The sequence below is a fragment of the Nipponia nippon genome, unplaced genomic scaffold, assembly GCF_047370975.1.
Source record: "Nipponia nippon isolate SJK-2023a ecotype South Korea unplaced genomic scaffold, ASM4737097v1 scaffold_29, whole genome shotgun sequence".
Lineage (NCBI taxonomy): Eukaryota > Metazoa > Chordata > Aves > Pelecaniformes > Threskiornithidae > Nipponia > Nipponia nippon.
In genome coordinates this window covers 2,111,440-2,129,658 of record NW_028262346.1, presented here as the reverse complement: position 1 = coordinate 2,129,658, position 18,219 = coordinate 2,111,440, and the positions used below count along the sequence as shown (strand labels likewise).

At 40.0% G+C, this 18,219-nt stretch overlaps 1 pseudogene; it reads left to right on the top strand.

The window, feature by feature from the left end:
• LOC104011771 (uncharacterized) overlaps positions 1–15,688 on the top strand; it is a 39,824-nt pseudogene extending 24,136 nt beyond the window's left edge.
• The last annotated feature ends 2,531 nt before the right edge of the window (positions 15,689–18,219 follow it).

Genomic DNA, 18,219 nt, shown 5'->3' with positions numbered 1-18,219 from the left:
AGCAGACACAGACTATGAGAATGCTTTAACCTTATGAACCTTTTCTTGTTGATATAAGAAAGAACTGACCTGGCTTGTGTAATTGTGGGAGAGGACTTGTAGCTGAGAGGGGCCTCCAGCAAACCAGAGTCAGATTCTGTCTCTGAGATGACTCTGAAGAGATTTCTAAATACTGTCTATTATGAACTGCAGTTTTAGGTGTCTCACTCTTACCCATGTCCTCAGGAGCCTATGACTATCTCAGGTGTCTGACTGCATTCAGAAATTGCAGCAAAGAGCTGAGCATTGCCACATTGACAGTGGGTCTCGTTTATAGATTGGACCCTTCCTCTCCCCATGCTTCAGTCAGCATCTGAAAAATGGTGACAGTAGCACTTGCCTTTTTCCCAGGAGTGGTGAAAATAAATATAAAAGAACTACAGTTACAGTGTCTTCTTAATTAAGCTGTTATGGAGTAAGTTCTCATTTCACTTACCCTGGTGCAAACCAAGAATAAATTACTGCTACCTTAGTTTGTATATGTATAAGATGTCATAGGAAAATCAGTTTGGGGATCCTTATTTTAATTTCCTGTTTGTTTGTTTGTTTGTTTGTTTGTTTTTAAAGGATTATGGTGAAATTGTTGATTGGGGGGAGAGGCTTTATTCAAACTGAAAGGCACAGAGGAATAGCTGTTGCACTGATGAAGCATAATCACATTAATACTTTATTGCTGTATTTGTCAATATATTAGTGCAATATTTTATTGTATACATTATTAACTCTTGCTGTTAAATGTTTTATGCTGGTCTGTTACATTTTTTATTTTGACTGTGATTGATAAATTTTGATCTGGGAAACCTTTTTTTTCCTTTGGAACAAGAAAAAAATTATAACATTACATTAAAGGAAACATGAGATCTAAGCCAAAACTAGTAAATAAAAAAGGTGATATTTTTCTGCCTCTTCTTAATCTTTCCCCCTCCCACCTGCTCTCTTTGTGTGAGTGCTCCATTCTTTGCTCAGAAGCTGGAGGGTTTATGACTTTAAAATCTGTACTGTTGGAGGCTGAGAACTTTGCTTTTTACAGTATCTGTACAAAACATCTGTAAGTCCCAAGCAACAAGCAGGAATTGGTTCAAGAAGGAACTATAGATGAATTGCTAAGTAATACTGTCTACATTATAAGTTTGACATCTCAGGGCTAGTAAAAAAAAAAAAAAAAAAGAGAAAACCCTACTAAAAATAACATTGTAAGTTTAAAATATTGAATGGAAAGTTAGGAGAAAAAGGAAAGAAAATGGAATGCAGAGTGATGCTAACTCCAGGAGCCAGGAAATTAAAGGCAAGATTTTTTAAGGCCCTCAGCACACATAGATCCTTAATAGGAATCTCAGCCTGCCTGCCATTTGAACCTTTGAAAACATCCTCCTGAAATCCTTCATCATCTTTTCATGTAAATGTACCATAGCCATAACAAAGTCATAGAAGGCCTGCATACCCTTTGACATGAAAGGAAGGAGGGAGGGAAAATGTAAATGAATGTGTTGAAAGGGTTATTCAAGCCAAACAAGCACTGCTTCAGAAATGTAAATCCAGAACTCGAGGAATCATGGAGAGGAGTCTAAATAATCAGAGAAGCTATTAAGTAATTTCAAAAAGAGTAGGTTAGGATTGTTTCTGGCTTCTCTTACTGCTCTGTTACTGTTAAGAGCAGAAAGCCACCCCCCGGGCTTGCAATCTTGCTGCTGCCTAAGCATCCTGTTTTGGGGGGCTTGAGAAAAGCTCCCCAAAGGACATCTCCTGAGGCAGCTACATCTTCTGTCATCATTATTGGAAGGTGACTGCCTGGAAACTGGACAAACTGCTGCTTGAATAGTGGTTGTTCGATAATCACTGAATGAATGTTTAATAAATTTCATAAGACCACAGCTTTTGAATATACTTTTCCATCTTATGGGAGTTCTTTTTCTTTCAGAGAATCCATCCACCACACCTATATCCTACAGGCTGTTTCCTGATGTTGTCTAATAAAGAACTTGAAGTCAATTTATTTAGAATATCCCTGCAGTCATTTGTGTAGATCATGGATTCTTTTGAAGAGATGTTGGTAATTAGTCCTAAAGCAAAAGACTTAATTTCTTCCTTTTGCAAATACCAGCTGTCCCTCCTCATCAATCTACAGCAGGACTTAACCTTTTTTTTCTATAATTTCTATTTCCTCAAATCCCAATGGAGTACTATTTATGAGTGTGATTGTTAATTGCAATCATGCTACTAGATTGAACTGAGCTCTTGGTCATCCTTGACTGATCCTTCCTTCATCATCCAGAAAATCCTTTTTCATCTTCCACCATAATTATAATATGGCAACTCTATCTAAATAAGTTCCTTTTTACAATTAATTACTAATTACTGAATTCTCTCTGACACCAAATTTTATCAGAGCTCCATGTCCATATATAAATTATTGCATTTTGAACAGACCGACTGAAAAGTGTAACAGGATTTTTTTAGATTTTTGGATGGAAGATAATTTGTTAGTTATATGAAAATTTTCTTTATAAATGCCTACAGCCACATATACGTATGTATCTTTTAGATGCATGCATGCATGTGTACATGCACTCACATATGCATGTAAGACAAAATGCTTTGTTTGGTTTTGTTTGTTTTTAACATTTTGTTTGTTTCTGTGGCCTTTTTCCCTTCCATAATATCTTATGGGGGTTTGTTTGTTTGTTTTTCCTCTCAAGAGAGTCAAAATTTTCCATGAGACTTTAATGAAAAATTGCTATGTTGATGACTGTATACAACATATACATTCATTTAAGCTATAATGTTAAAGTTATGTCAATATTGTTCTTTGGCACTTAGATATGTGAAGAAGAAAACTTGGTTTTCATGACTGCAATAAAGGGAGAGAAGTTAGGGCTGCCACTTTCCAGATGAACACACAGTGATACCTGCTCAGCTCTTGAAGAGTCAGACCAGACACAGAAAGAGACAAGAAGATTCCAAACTGCCCTAGGGGACTTCCACACATGGGAAATGGTGGCTGCCACCTCTATATCAGAGGCAAGTAAGGCTTATCTGTCACCTCACATTTGCATTTCACTGCATAAGTAGAGAGATGAGGGTCATGCCCCAATTCTTTGTCTCTGATTCCTGGAGGAGAAATAGTGCTTAGCATCCTAAGTGAGAGACAGGACACTAAACTGCAATTATCAGTGACTCACCTTCCTTTGGCTCCAGTGAGAGAGGCTTGTAATTTTGGAGCTGGACAATCTGAGCTCTGTTTCTGCTGAGATATTAATGGCTGAGGATAGTACAAAGTGTATTGGCAGCTGCAGCATCGATGAAGATCATCAGTTAGTTAATCACAGTGTATGCAGTGTAACAACTCCATCCTATTAGCGGCTTTTTTTTTTTTTTCCAAGAAGATTTAGTTTCTAAATGACATTTGGTCCTGGATGCTAAGTGCTGTATTTTCCCAAACCAGTAGGCAATCTTTGCCCCAAACAGCTCAGACTCTGATCCACAGAGTTAATTCAGCTCTTACTTTCTAGTCCATCAAGATAAATTACCTTGATTTACCTTCATAAATCTAGGCCCCAGAGTTGAAAGAAACAAAGCATAATAGGAGAGAAAGTATGACTGTCCCCATGTTGCACAAAAGCACAGAGAAATGGATTTGCCCAAGGTCATGTAGGGCATAACAGGAACAGAATTCAGCTCTCTGAGTCCTAGTCTAACATATTAACTACAGATTCTGCTTTCTTCCCCTCTGTGCTTTTATACTTTCATACATGGTACAGAAAAGATCAAGTGCCATGTATTATTGAACCAATATCTCCTTTTTTAAGTTCCTGACTTTCTATTGCAAAGGGACTAAGCAGGAAATTAATCAAGGGCAAAACCAAAAAATTAAAGGAATCTATAAATGTATTTCCAGCAATTTGCAACTAGGAAGTTGGATCAATACAATATGAATTAGAAAATACAATATGAATTAGAAAATACAACAGGAAAACAAACAAAAAAGGCATCTCTGAGTTAAAGAATGTCATTCTTACATTCTCACTGTGTTAAGCCCATTAGAAAAATCCTCCTCATCTGTATTATTTCCTCTCTCTTTTCACTTTAAAGATGAATCTCATAATTTCCACTTTTACATATGCTAACACCCAACCCAATTTCAATATGGTTTTCAGCTGTACCATGCCCTTGTAAGCCCCCTAACCTTTGAAAGCTGTTCTGGAATTTGTTTCTCATATCTATTTTTTTTTATTATTATTATTTAAGGATCATAAAGTGGAAGTCAGGTTGCTGCATTTTCAGAGACAGATGAAGCAAAGTGCTCCGCTGGGAGTATTCAGCCCCAGTGCCTTGCTGTATTATGGCATGTGGAGTTGCGTCTCCAGGCGCTGACATTAGCAGTCCTGCTTCAGGTAACTTATTTAGCTTTGGTGTCATTTTACAATAAATATACCATCCACCGACACAAATTAGACAGCTATTGAGATTAATTTTGAGGCACTATCAGGAACATCTTAAATCAAAAATCATTCTTTATTAGCATGCTTGGCTGTACAGTGCTCTCTTTTCCCCTTCCTCCCTCCCTTCCCTGCCACAAGAATAAATGAGCCCCCATGGTTGACACAGCGCATCAAGTGTTTTATAATAGTCTAATTGTAGCTAATGGTTTGTGCAGCTAATTAAGGCCCTATGAATTACAGTAATCAGTCAGCCTCATCTTCTAAACCAGATAGTTCTATTCAAGCATCCCTTTAGGAAGAAACAAAAAAAAAAAAGAAAAGAAAAAGAGAGAAAATCAGGAAAAAAATTCTGAAAAGAAAGAGAAAGAAAGGAAGGAAGGAGAAAAGAGAGCATAATGATCTGGTATGTTCATTAGCGTGCAAATAAATTAATATAACTTCTTCTATTTCTTGTTAGTTATTACTGAAATGCTTATGTGAAGTAACATGAGTCTTTGCATTATGGTTTGCAATAACAGAAGAGGAAATTATGGTGTTCTTACTTCTGATGTAGGATATATATTTTAATTATGGTACTTTATTGGAGAATATCTTCATTTGGGCAAAAAACTGTGGATGAATAGTGATTTTGATTATATCATCATTTAGGAGAAAAGGTTAAATACAGGAGAGGCATATGTAAGCCCTAGTTGGACCATAACCAAATGTTGTGGGAGAACCTGAAGCCTGTAAGTGCAGAGCATGTCATTAAGTTATGGAGAAGGCATTGTTGTGCAAGATCAGCTGTGGCTACTGAGAGGTAATGTCCATGCTGCCCAGGATGTTTACTGCAGCAGATCTTTCAGGCTATTATGGGTTAACCCTAGTAGACAGCTAAGCCCCCCACAGCCACTCCCTCACTTCTCCCTCCCACCCCCAGTGGGACGGAAAGGAAGAGTAAAAGCAAGAAAACTCATGGGTCGTGATAAAAATAGTTTTGTAAGTGGAGAAGTGGAAGGAGAAAGAAAACAAAACAAAACAAGTGATGCAAAGACAGTCACTCACCATCTCCCATGTGTAGACCAAAGCCCAGCCAGTTCCGAAGCAAAAGATGACCTACTCAAACCTCTCACCTCTCTATTTTGTTGCTGAGCATGATGTTATAGAGCATGGAATACCTATCTAGTTATTTCAGGTCATCTGCCCTGTCGTGTCCCCTCCCAGCCTCCTGTGCACCCCCAATCTATTTACTGGGGGGGCAGAGCAAGAAACAGAGAAGATCTTGACCTTGTGCAAGTACTGTCCAGCAATTGCTAAAACTTTAGTATGTTATCAGCATTTTTGTGGTCACAACCCTAAAACAGCACCATACAAGCGGCTATGAAGAAAATTAACTCCATCCCAGCCAGACCTAGTACACAGACCTATTCCTGCCTGGTATGTGTCATTTGGATCCTGGAGCTCTGCTTTTACAAATCCCGCTTGGCAACAAGCAACGCTGGGGTCCACTTTAGAGAACTTCCCTGGTCATGAGACACTGCCAAAACAGTAAAAGAGATAAAAAGAGTTACCAATTAAGCACAGCAGATTGAATTCCCTTCACCTAAGATAATGTAGATGTGCAAACTCATCATCTTAAATCCTCACTAGAAGCAGTGGTGAGCAGTAGGCAATTTTATCACATAATTCCTCTAACTTATTTTAGATAGCTAAACACCTGCCTTTAGCCAGATAAAGTCAAATGAGGAAAAGCTCCCAACCAATGTGTCCACCTTGTCCACCTTGAGGATGAATATGCATTTGAGTTGACAATAAAGGTAGTACAGGACAAGTTTTCTTCTCCTGAAGGTCACGCCTCATTTTTTATGAAAAGTATGGTCAACATAAGACAGATTTGGACTTCAGCGTAATCCATGTACAGAGATGGAGGACTGAAGTGACAACAGATCTGAAGAACTGTGTTGAAATTTTAGCAATCCAAACTTCAAGGCTTCTATATACACTCACTTTGATTATATCTACACTAGCAAATTAAACAGTGCCAGGGGATGTTCCCAGGCACAAAAGCTCAATTTTCTGTACTGTTAAATTGTTAGTGTCCTCCCTGGAATGGATTTGTTGTATCTCAATTAACATTCTCCCAGACAATGGGAAGACCACAGGCAAGAAACAGATTCCAGTAGGTAGTTTGGATATAGCCTTTCTCTTTTGAAAGTTAAGATTGTTTAGTAGTACAAAGAAAGCTCATTCCATGCCACTCAGCTTCAGATAGAATGGATGATCTGAGATGCATTAAAATTATTGCTGTGGCTACCAAACCCTACAAGATATCCATGTTGTTTAGTTACAGGTTCATCATCTAGTGCAGCACTAACCAGACGTACCAGAGTTAGCTGCAGATATGCCAGTGTGTTTAGACATCCCAACTTTCACTGCCGAGGTCTGTTGCACAACTGTCCAACATATGTCAGTACTTATGGTCCATTAGTATTCAGAGCCTAAGATTTTCATTGCTTATGTTACCTGCAGAGCCTGTTCCTGCTGTAATTCTCAGAACCTGCTTCCAGACTGGATTCAGCACAACGCTAAGCTGTGTGCATATGTTTAGGGGTGGCAGGAGAAGGAGGCAAGCTGTGTCTTCATTACAGAAGAGATGTACTTGCAATGCACCCCACAGCCAGGGGTCTAAGATGCCCATCCCAGCCACGTGGAAGATATTGAGCATTCTGGTCACTTCAGTGCACAGAAAGAGATGGGAGATGGTATTCCCCTGATCCCTCAGCCTGGATGATCAGGGGACCAGGAACTCTGAGCATACTGCTGAGCTCACTCTCCCTGCAATGTAGGCACACTGGTAGCTATGAATGGTTTTGCCTTTGTAATCCAGTGCTTGCAACACTCATTTAGAACATAAGAAGCCCAGATTCACTGGCTGCTTTGCATTAAAACAGAGACAAAAACATTGTTTGTTTGTTTTTTAAATAATTACCATTCCCTGGAACTGGAGGGCAACAGGGAAGTAAGACATCTATAGCAAAGCAGACAAAGAATCTGGACTTCAAAAAAATTACTACAGTAGACGTACTCTGTGGAATCATTCTCAGAACCTTAAGAATAAAAGAGTAAATGTTTTAACATTTTACAGAGAATGGAACAACTTTGGAAGAAGAAATTTAAGAAAAGTCTTTGTAGCTTGTAGGTCACTCACTAATTGTACTATGTAGGAATCAAAGCTGCCTAACTCCAGGTCATCAATTTCTATATGGTCAGGGCACTTACCACTTAGAAACAGCAATTCTGAATTACTTTACACTAATCTAGTTTTACCCAATTTATTAATCCTAACAATGTCATGCAGGAATGTGTGGCACAATGGAAAACCCTGGTTCGATATCAAAAATAGCATCTTAATTTTTTTTTTTTTGCATAAATATATATAGATCATCATAACTTCAGGTACACCTGAATACTATGTTGATCCCAAATTTAAACTGATTATACCTTTTACTACTCCACCATTTGTTTGAGAACTTTTGAAAGTCTTGGTCTTGTGGCACCAGGCACTAGGTTTATGAGAAACTTGGAACATGCTGAAAAAATAATTAAGTTAGCTGCTGAAGGAAAACCAACCAACCAACCAAAAAAAAAAACCAAAACCCAAACCCTAAACAAACATTGTTCTGATTGAATTTCATTCTAATCTCCTGAGTTGTTTTTTTTTCTTTCCTCCCACTTGTATTATGAAAATTTATTATTTGTAGAATCATTTTTTGAAAACTTCTAGTGCCAGACAGATTAGCAGAGTGCAGTCTGATATGTTGCAATTTTCCCCCTTTTACAAAACAGCCTATCCACAGTGTCTCAACATCAGCCATTATATATTTATAGTCTACAGTCTGGCTTTGCACTTCAAAAGTTGCTGTCCAATTTCTGCACAAGAGCAAACCTCAGCTAATGTTTATGAATGGTTCTTTCCCTGCTAGTAAGAGACTAACATAAGTGGTCTGAACCAGCTATAATGCATCTAAAGCTCTACTTCAGGAAAGCAATGGGACTGATCAAGCACTAAATGCTATGCATATGTTCAAGTGCTTTGCTGAATCAGGACCTGATGAAGGTCCATTTACATAAATCCATTTAAATCAGTCCTGATCTGCAGCCCCTCTACTCACTGCTATTTTTGAATTATAGTTTTCATTTACAGACTGGACTGGGTACTGCTGTTTTTATGATGAACAAAATAGGAAGGATGAAAGATTCAGGAAATATATTTAATGTGTGATCTACCTAATATGGAACAGATCTTGTATCTCCAGAAGTGAAAACCTCATATTCTACCTAGAACTGAACTGAAATTTGGGTTGATAAAATTAGGCACTTTTCATATTTTTTAAATGAGCCTTGATTTTACTTACTTCATTGGCTTTTTTAGATCTAGTCCCATATTCATGCTTTTCCTTTTCTTTATGTCTTGGGCTGCCATTTGCCCTAAAGGAAAATAAATATGGTTTCAGATACAAAATACACTATTTATGCTTAGGTCATGATTTTCATTTACTTTATACTTGCTTCTTGCATAAACACCCATAACAAAATGGGGATGAAGAATCAGATCAAAAGAATGCCTGATACAGTAAAAGTAAGGGTGAAGTCATGCTGAAGGTTATGTTGTATAGAATCAGAGCTGAAATTTAGAGACATTTGGAATTCAGATACAGCTAAAATCCCCTAAGCGGCTGTGGCTCCTTCAGCAAACTGCATTCAAAGTGAAATTATCTCCTTTTTCCTCACCCAACAATTAAGCTATTGTCTCACCACAGTCACTGTAGCATTTTCTAAAATTAATGGATTTATTAGTGATTCCTGAGTCTGTGTGGTTGGTTTTAGCTGAAGGTACAATATTCCCTTTTATTCTCAATTTTCTCTGTATTCCTAGAACTCCTAACTAAAAGAATAGCCCTATCTCTGTCCCAGATTTATATAGGCTATGCATAGTGTAATACCACTCTGTTCACAGGTATTATTTCTTAAATTACCATAATTAAAATAAAGTAATTAATAAGATATCTAAATATGCATTAAGGAATATGAACAAGTGTCCTGGTTTCAGCTGGGATAGAGTTAATTTTCTTCTTAGTAGCTGGTATAGTGCTGTGTTTTGGATTTAGGATGAGAATAATGTTGAGAACACACTGATGTTTTAGTTGTTGCTAAGTAGTGCTTACACTAGTCAAGGACTTTTCAGCTTCCCATGCTCGGCCCGGTGCACAAGAAGCTGGGAGGGGGCACAGCCAGGACAGCTGACCCAGACTGGCCAAAGGGCTATTCCATACCATATGACGTCAAGCTCAGTATATAAACTGGGGGAGTTGGCCAGGGGGGCAGCGATCACTGCTCAGGGATGAGCTGGACATCGGTCGGTGGGTGGTGAGCAATTGTACAGTATATCACTTGCTTTGCATATTATTATTGTATTTTATTATTATTATTATTACTACTACTACTATTACTACTACTACTACTATTACTACTATTCTATTTTATTTTACTTCAATTATTAAACTGTTCTTATCTCAACCCACGAGTTTTCTGACTTTCACCCTTCCGATTCTCTCCCGCATTCCACCAGGGGGGTGTGGGAGTGAGCAAGTGGCTGTGTGGTGCTTAGTTGCTGGCTGGGGTGAAACCACAACAAGGAAGATTCCCTGCATAAGCAGCTTGTCTTCTGAATGAAGTAGACAGATAAATATGGATAAGGAAATAGAATAACAAAAGGTGTTGTGATTTACTAAGGGTCATATAGCAGGTTATAGCAGAGCCATAAATATAATCCAGATCTAATTCCCATTCCAGTGTTCTGTCATTTACATCTAAAGTGTATCACTGCCTAAACAATGGTTGAATACCTCTACCATAAACTGATTGCACAGATCTGTTCTGCTCAAATAATAATGGCAACATGTGATCCATACTTACCATTTTTATTACTGTATGTTGGAAAACTATATAAATAAATGACCACTGTATTTTAAGTAGAGGTCCAGCTTGCAGACTGAAGGTTTGATACAGCTGTCTGAATGTACATATCTAATGATTTAAAGATATTTCAGATTTCTGAGAAATTTTCACAGAGGACTTGTTCCCCTCTGGACAAGTGTGGGTTGAATGTCAGATGACCTTGATTCACTGTAGGCAGTTGAATGAAGACTTTTGCCTATACAAAGTGGCATCAAATGTCACTGGAAAAGCAGAAACTCACATTCAGTTTGTTGAGTAGCTCTCCAAACTTCTCTGACCCTAGTGACTAGATCTCTACAAACTGTAAGGGGATCACTCAAACCCAAAAAGTCAACAGGGTCAACAAGACGCAGCATGTGATTTATATTTACTGAATTTTCTTGGGACAGCAATATGGAGCTTTGGTGGAGGGATCCCTTTGCTTCTCTCCTCTGAGGTGTAGTCAGTATTTCTGAGAAAAAACAAAACAAAACAAAACAAAACAAAACACAAGAAGACTCGTGTACTATCACCTTTTTGATATTCTCTCTTTTATGAAAGAATTCAAGATTAACTAAAGGATGAGCATAAGAACAAAGAAAAAGGAGAGTAAGGATCATTCTAGCTTCATTACTAGAAGGAAGTTTCTTTTTGAAAAGCTTTTCAGCCACAACACTAAAAATGTATTTTGCCTTATCACTCCCAGGTAAGAAGGAATCCTTGAAGAACACAGACCTCTTTGTGGCATCCAGATTAGAGACTCATACTTTGTATATGTATATACTTTAACATTTTTTAATTTCTGCTATCACATCCCCTAATTAATTATGAATTATATTGATACAGGTGAAATAGGAAGAAGTGGAAGGAAGTGTACCACAGTTAAAACAACTTAAAAGTTGGATAGTGTCTGGAGACAGGAAAGCTATAGGTTTGCACCTTTTCTAGAGTAACCTGTCTGTGTTTTATTCTTCACAAATGCTCAAATATTTGAGCTGTGACATAAAACCAGCTTTGAGTGACCCCCTCTTCAACTTCTATAGAGACTTCTAAGATATAGTCTTGCATTAAGGAAGATATCCTCTAAATGTGATGAGCAAGGTTCACAAATCATGGGAAGCAATAGGATTCAAGGAAGTCACTTAACAGGTGTCTTTTTGTGAATGTCATACTGAGATACACCTCTCTCAAGGCACTTCTTAGGAGCATAAACTCCTGATTTAGGATTGTGGATTCCAATTTAGAAGTTATTCAAACAAAATTTCAGTACAGCCACTGAGAATACAGAGACTACAAAGTCATTTTTGGATCTCAGCTTAGAAAAGTGTGAATGAAAGCTGCCATAGAAAAATTAGCTATTATTAATAACAGTCCTTTTATTTAATTTTATTTTTATTGTACTATCACTATTCTTTCAATCAAACACATGTGCTCAAATGTTTATTCTGAAACTAATTTCCCCCCTTTAATTTAGTCTGCCTTTCGGTCTCATTCTGATTGATCCCAACTAACCTTAAGCTCATAACTGAGATTCCCACTTCACTGAGATTCTTTACAGTGGGAAAAAAGTAGTCTTACCTATCCTAAATAGTTCATGGATACAGGCACTTCTAAAGACTGATTTCCATAAAGTGTGGTGAATATGTATATCTAATTTGTCCATTAACAGTGAGAACAGAAAATATTGACATTTACATGCAAACTCCTTCCCCATAAAAACAGTCCAACATGCTCTAAACCCTTCACTATTCCATCAGAAAGATGTAGATTCATGGATTTTAAGGTCAAAAGAACTCACAGAATTGTACAAAAAAATTAGGCTTGAAGTAACATTTGAAGATTAGCCAACCATCTGCTGAACACAAAGAGGGCTGCAAAGCTAGATCAAATTGCTCAGCTTCTCTTTCAGACAAGTTTTGAAGATGTCCAAGAATGAAGACCCTTCTCACCTCTCTTAGCAACCTATTCCAGTGCTTAACAACTTCTATTGTGATGATTTTTTTTCCTTATGTGGCGGTGTGCTCCCCCTGCACGCCCCCCCCAACCTGACCTGACGTTTTCCCATAACTCTGATCAAGTGATAACCACCAGTGGTGCCCATGATGGGTGCATCTGGTCTTGATGGCTGCATCGGCTCAAGGCTCAAGGTGGATTTGGGGGAGACAGATAACAACACAACAGCCAAGGGCCAATTTATGGTAATGCACCCACCTGCCCACAGTGCTGGTCCCTGCCGATTCAAGCTAGATTTGGAAGAAACTGGCATCTGTGGTCGGTATGCAAATGTGACTATAAGTCAATCATCTTACCCCCATAAATAGTGAGCAGCCCAAGAGCCCTTTGAGCTCTCCTGCATGGCAGCGGGCTGCATGCCAGTATCTCCCCTTGAGTAGGGATGCCTCTCAAGGTTACTCCTCGAGGTTGAGAGATTCCTTGCCGCAACAGATCCTCGGTAAGTGACTAATAGCATGCTAAACTTTGAAATCTTAGCTAAGTGATATAAAGGATTGATTGCACATATATAATCCTTTAGACATAAACCATTGACCAAGTCTGGGACTAGGATTGGATCCAGCCGCACCTAGACTCCTCTTTGAGAAGGAGTTTAGAAAGCAAGGGGGTCTTCTCTGAACCTCATGACTCAATGGAGGGTCTCCCTGATGGTCTTGTCTGACCCTGTCCCCTATGCAGTAAATAAAGTGTACCTTGCCATCAAATCTTGTTAAACCACTGTCGCATTTACTATCAAACTTTGTTATCAATAAACATATTGCTGCTTCTCTCTTATGAGTGGTCACTCCATCCACTACACCTTATATCCAATTGCCTCTTGTCCTTTGTGTATCTCTGAGAGGGGTCTGGTTCTATCATCTCTATAGTGGCTGTAGCTGAAGACTGGAATAATACTCCCCCTTAGCCTTCTGTTTTCCAGACTAATATACATGTAATATACTCCAGCCTTCTAACTGTTTCGGTCATCCTCTTCTGAACTCACTCTTTTTTTGTACTGGAAGGCCAAAATTGGACACAAGACTCTAGATGGTACACTGTGAGTGCCAGGTAGAGGGTAATAGCCACTTCCTCAAACTTGCTGGTTATGCTTTTGTTAATGCAGCTCATTATGTGGTTAGCCTGGGTCGTCAAGAGGACACACTGCTAACTTGCGCTAGCAAGAGTACCGGTCCTTTTCTGCAGAGCTGCTACCTAGCTAGCCATTCCCCAGCCTGTACTGGTGCACGCAGTTATTTTGCTTTTATGAGGGTACAGTTTATCCTATAGTTCATTTTAGGAATAAGTGAGATGATTGTGGTTTACTTTGACAAGATGCAGCTGTGCCCTTGAGGCTTGTTACAGGTTCGCAGGAATGCAGCTGTGGCCTTGAGGCTTGTTACAAACAAGTTTGTGAAACTTAGAGGCAGAAAAATAAGGATGAGATTGGATACATCCCGGAAAGAGGAATTCGCGTGCACCAGCTTGAAGAACCAATAAGTAACGCTGAAGAGACGCATGGACGAAAGACCGTAGCCAATGAAATGGGTTTTGCTTGCTCGTGAACACTAGATCATATTATAAAAGGGATAGATTGTAAAAATAAAGGGTCTTCGCTTGTCTTCGCCTGAACTCATATGCGGAGTTCGTGTCTCATTCCCTTCAAATGGTGACCCCGACGTGATTCGGAGGAGGCAGCGCTGCAAGTAGCGTCCGGAGGGAACCCCAGCTGAATGACTCAAGCTGACGGCAGGACCGCAGCTTTAATCCCTGGACATCACCTTAAGAAACAGGTGAGCAGCTGGGCAGTAATCATGGGAGCTAACATATCAGCTGAAGAAGAAGCTATAGTTAAACTTTTAATGCAGCTATTAGCGAAACGAGGAGTGAAGTATGACGCATATAAAATAAAATTATTACTGAAGTTTGTACAAACGCAAGGGGCTCCCTCTACAGTCTCTGCAGTATTTGATGAGAAAACTTGGGAACAGGCAGAGGAGACGACTTGGGAGGCGGCGTCCAGAGGGGCACCACCGCCACTGAAGTCATGACCACTTGGCGATTAGTGACTGAGACCTTGCGCTAATGGCAACCTGAAAAAAAAAAAAAAAAAAAAGAAAAAAAGGAAAAAAAAAAAAAAAAAGAAGGTACAAAACGCAGTCGCTCAAGCGGCGCAGATAAGGAATGATGAACTGAGTGAAAGCAAGCCCCAAGACAAGGAAGCTCTTATAGACTTGGGGAAAATGAAAAGAATGAGAACTTGGGTGAAACAAACAAGGGAACAGGACTCAGACCGCCTCCCCCAAGTTCCATTCCAATGAAATCCACTCCGTCCTGTCCCCCGTGTCCGACGCAGCCGCCCGCGCCGCAGGCTGTACCACAGCCTGAGCGAGCCTTCGACCCCCGGGATCGGTGGGAGCAGCTCCGTAGGGAAGCGCTGAAAGATGGAGAAACCGCGGGGTTCGCGTTTCCGGTGCGGGTACAAGATAATAGCAGCCACCCCCCCCCGCGCCGCCGCTACCTTCCGTGCCGTTTTCTCCTTCACCTGCTCCTATGCCTTCAACACCTCTGCTGGCCCTTCTGATCCCTGCAATCAGTACCCCCCCACTTCCCCGCCGCCCGCCCCAGGCCCCTGCTGCCTCGGAACTCGTACCGCCTTTCTCTACTGCTTCTAATGCCGATACTCCACAAACCCATAATCAATTGCCGCCCGTTGGGGTGCGTCAGCCGCTGCTACAAGGTGGCAAAAGATTAGACACCAAGCATTGCAAGCAGGGGATACAGCTTTTTGTTCAGCGATAGCGTGTCCCATCATATGCAGCAATGCAAATGTCCCCGATGAGCATGAACCTTTTGGCTATAATGTTTTAAAAGATCTACAACAAACAGTTGCCGCACATGGACTGGGTTCTCCTTTTACACAATCCCTGCTACGGGGAATATTTACAAATGAAATAGTACCATTTGATATATGCACGCTTACTAATCTTATATTGACCCCAACGCAAAAGATGATCTTTGAAAGCACCTGGCGTACCGCCTGCCAAAACACCACAATTATCAATATGCAGCGACAACAAGGCAACCCTTTACAAGGGGCAGGACTCCCACAGCTTATGGGGGATCCGCCGTTAAATCACCCAACGTTACAGGCACGATTACGACCAGAGATATTAGCACAAGGCAGAGACCTTGCTTTACAGGCATTACTAACAGTGCCGGATGCCAAAAGAGCGACAAAATAATTTACATTAATAAAGCAAGGGACAGGAGAGGGATATATCTCATTCTTAGATCGTCTTAAAGAGGCTTTGGAAAAACAAATAAAAAATGCAGAAGCAAGAGAGGTCCTACTCTTAAAATTAGCCTCTGAAAATGCGAATATGGACTGTAAAAAAAGTGCTTTTGCCTCTAAAAAATCCCTCCTTAATGGATATGATAGAAGCTACCCAGAAGGTGGGGTCAATGTCCCATCATATGGAAACATTAGCTACAGCTTTTGCCACCACAATGAAAGTACAGAAATCATGTTTCTTCTGTGGAAAAACTGGACATTTTAAAAGAGATTTCCCACAGCTAAGAAAAAGAGATACGACGAGCTCTAAACAGATATGGACTTGAAATAGCCCCTGAAAAGGTGCAAAAAACCCAGCCTTGGAAATATCTGGGCTGGAAAATCTTGCAACAAACAACTGAACCTGCAAAAACAAAAAGGGGGAACGCCAGGAGCCACTCCAGCAGACAGACTAAGTAAAGCCGTGTATGTGTTAAACTACCTGAATATGTCTGAAAATAATATTCCTGTTATTATCTCTCATTTCCTGTCTCTTCAATCAAAAGATTTAATAGCCACCCCTACAGAGGGCTTGATTGGTGTCGGCGGCCTTTCTCAAACCTTTCAAAGTACCCACCTGCTCAATATCAATACCCAAGAAGGGTTTACATTTACTGTACAGCCATATGTGACAAATTTGCCCATGAGCCTGTTGGGGCGAGACGTAATGTCCCAATGCGGCTTCACCTTAAATTGCCCTGAAAATTTTCAGTAGCGGCCGTTGATGAGCGACCGACAATGAAACTTATTTGGAAAAAAGAAACACCCATTTGGATAGATCAATGGCCACTCCCCAAAGAAAAGGTCGCTGCCCTTCAAGAACTGGTCAAAGAACAACTTCAACAAGGACATATCACTCCTACAACCAGCCCCTGGAATTCTCCTGTATTTGTTATAAAAAAGAAGAGTGGAAAATGGCGACTGCTACATGACTTGAGACAAATAAACGAAGCTATGGAAGAAATGGGAGCGCTCCAGCCCGGCTTGCCCTCGCCAACAATGATACCCCGAAATTGGGACATAATCATAGTAGACTTAAAAGACTGCTTCTTTACTATCCCACTACATCATACGGATGCACTGCGTTTTGCGTTTTCGGTACCAAAAATTAACCGAGGCGAGCCAATGGATAGATACCACTGGACTGTCCTGCCTCAAGGAATGAAGAATTCTCCAACGATCTGTCAAACATATGTGGCTAAAGCCATATGTCCTGTACGACTAAAATTCCCGGAAATGTATATCTATCACTATATGGACGACATTTTACTAGCAGGCCCCACGAACACCATGGTGCGTGAAGCACTACCTGTTTTAAAATATGCATTGCAAAGCAAAGGACTGCAAATCGCACCAGAAAAAATTCAAATGGAAGCACCATGGAAATATCTTGGGTGGAAAATCTTACAACAAAGTATCCAACCTCAAAATGTGATCGTTTCAGCAGACATAAAAACCTTGAATGATGTACAAAAACTATTGGGAAACATAAATTGGATTAGAGCGCAGTGTGGTATCGATAACTACACATTAACACCCTTATTTGAGCTACTTAAAGGAGATACCGATATTAACGCACCACGCCAATGGACGACCGAAGCAAAAAACGCACTGAGAATCATAAATGAAAAACTCTCACTGCAACAATGTCACCGACGACTTGAAAATTTACCCATACAATTATATATCTGCAACCAAAAACAACAGCCTCTAGCAATCATCGGACAATGGGAGAACAAAGGAATAGACCCTCTCATAATGTTGGAATGGGTGTTTTTGCCACATCAACCTGCGAAAACCCTGGCTACTCGTATCGAAATGTTCGCCGCCTTGATAAAAAAGGGCAGAGAACGAATTGTAGAAATGGCTGGAGAAGAGCCTCATCTCATTGTCCTTCCTGTCGTAAAGGACTACTTAGATTGGTGCTTACAAAATAGTCTAGAACTTCAAATGGCCTTAGCAGGGTTTAGTGGAAGAATTGATACTCATCACCCCCCTCATAAAATGTTCACCTTTTACAATAATGAAAAAATTGAAGAGGCGCCACTATACCAGTGTACCAGTGGCAACCGGTTAAGGGTCAAACGGTGTTCACCGATGGCTCAGGGAAAACAGGAAAAGCAGTCATCACGTGGCAAAAAGGTGGTCAATGGCAACACCAAATAGAACAAATTGAGGGTTCACCTCAATTAGTCGAGTTGCACGCCATTACCATGGCTTTTAGAGAATGGCCTCTAACTCCTCTAAATATTGTATCAGACTCACTATATGCTGTAGGAATTGTGCAACGCATTGAAAGGGCACAACTAAAACATATATTGAAAGAAGCCTTGTTTTTGAAGTTTAAGGAGCTATTATTCTTAATAGAACAACGAAAACATCCCTATTGTGTAATCCACATTAGAAGCCATACAAACTTACCCGGGTTCTTTACAGAAGGAA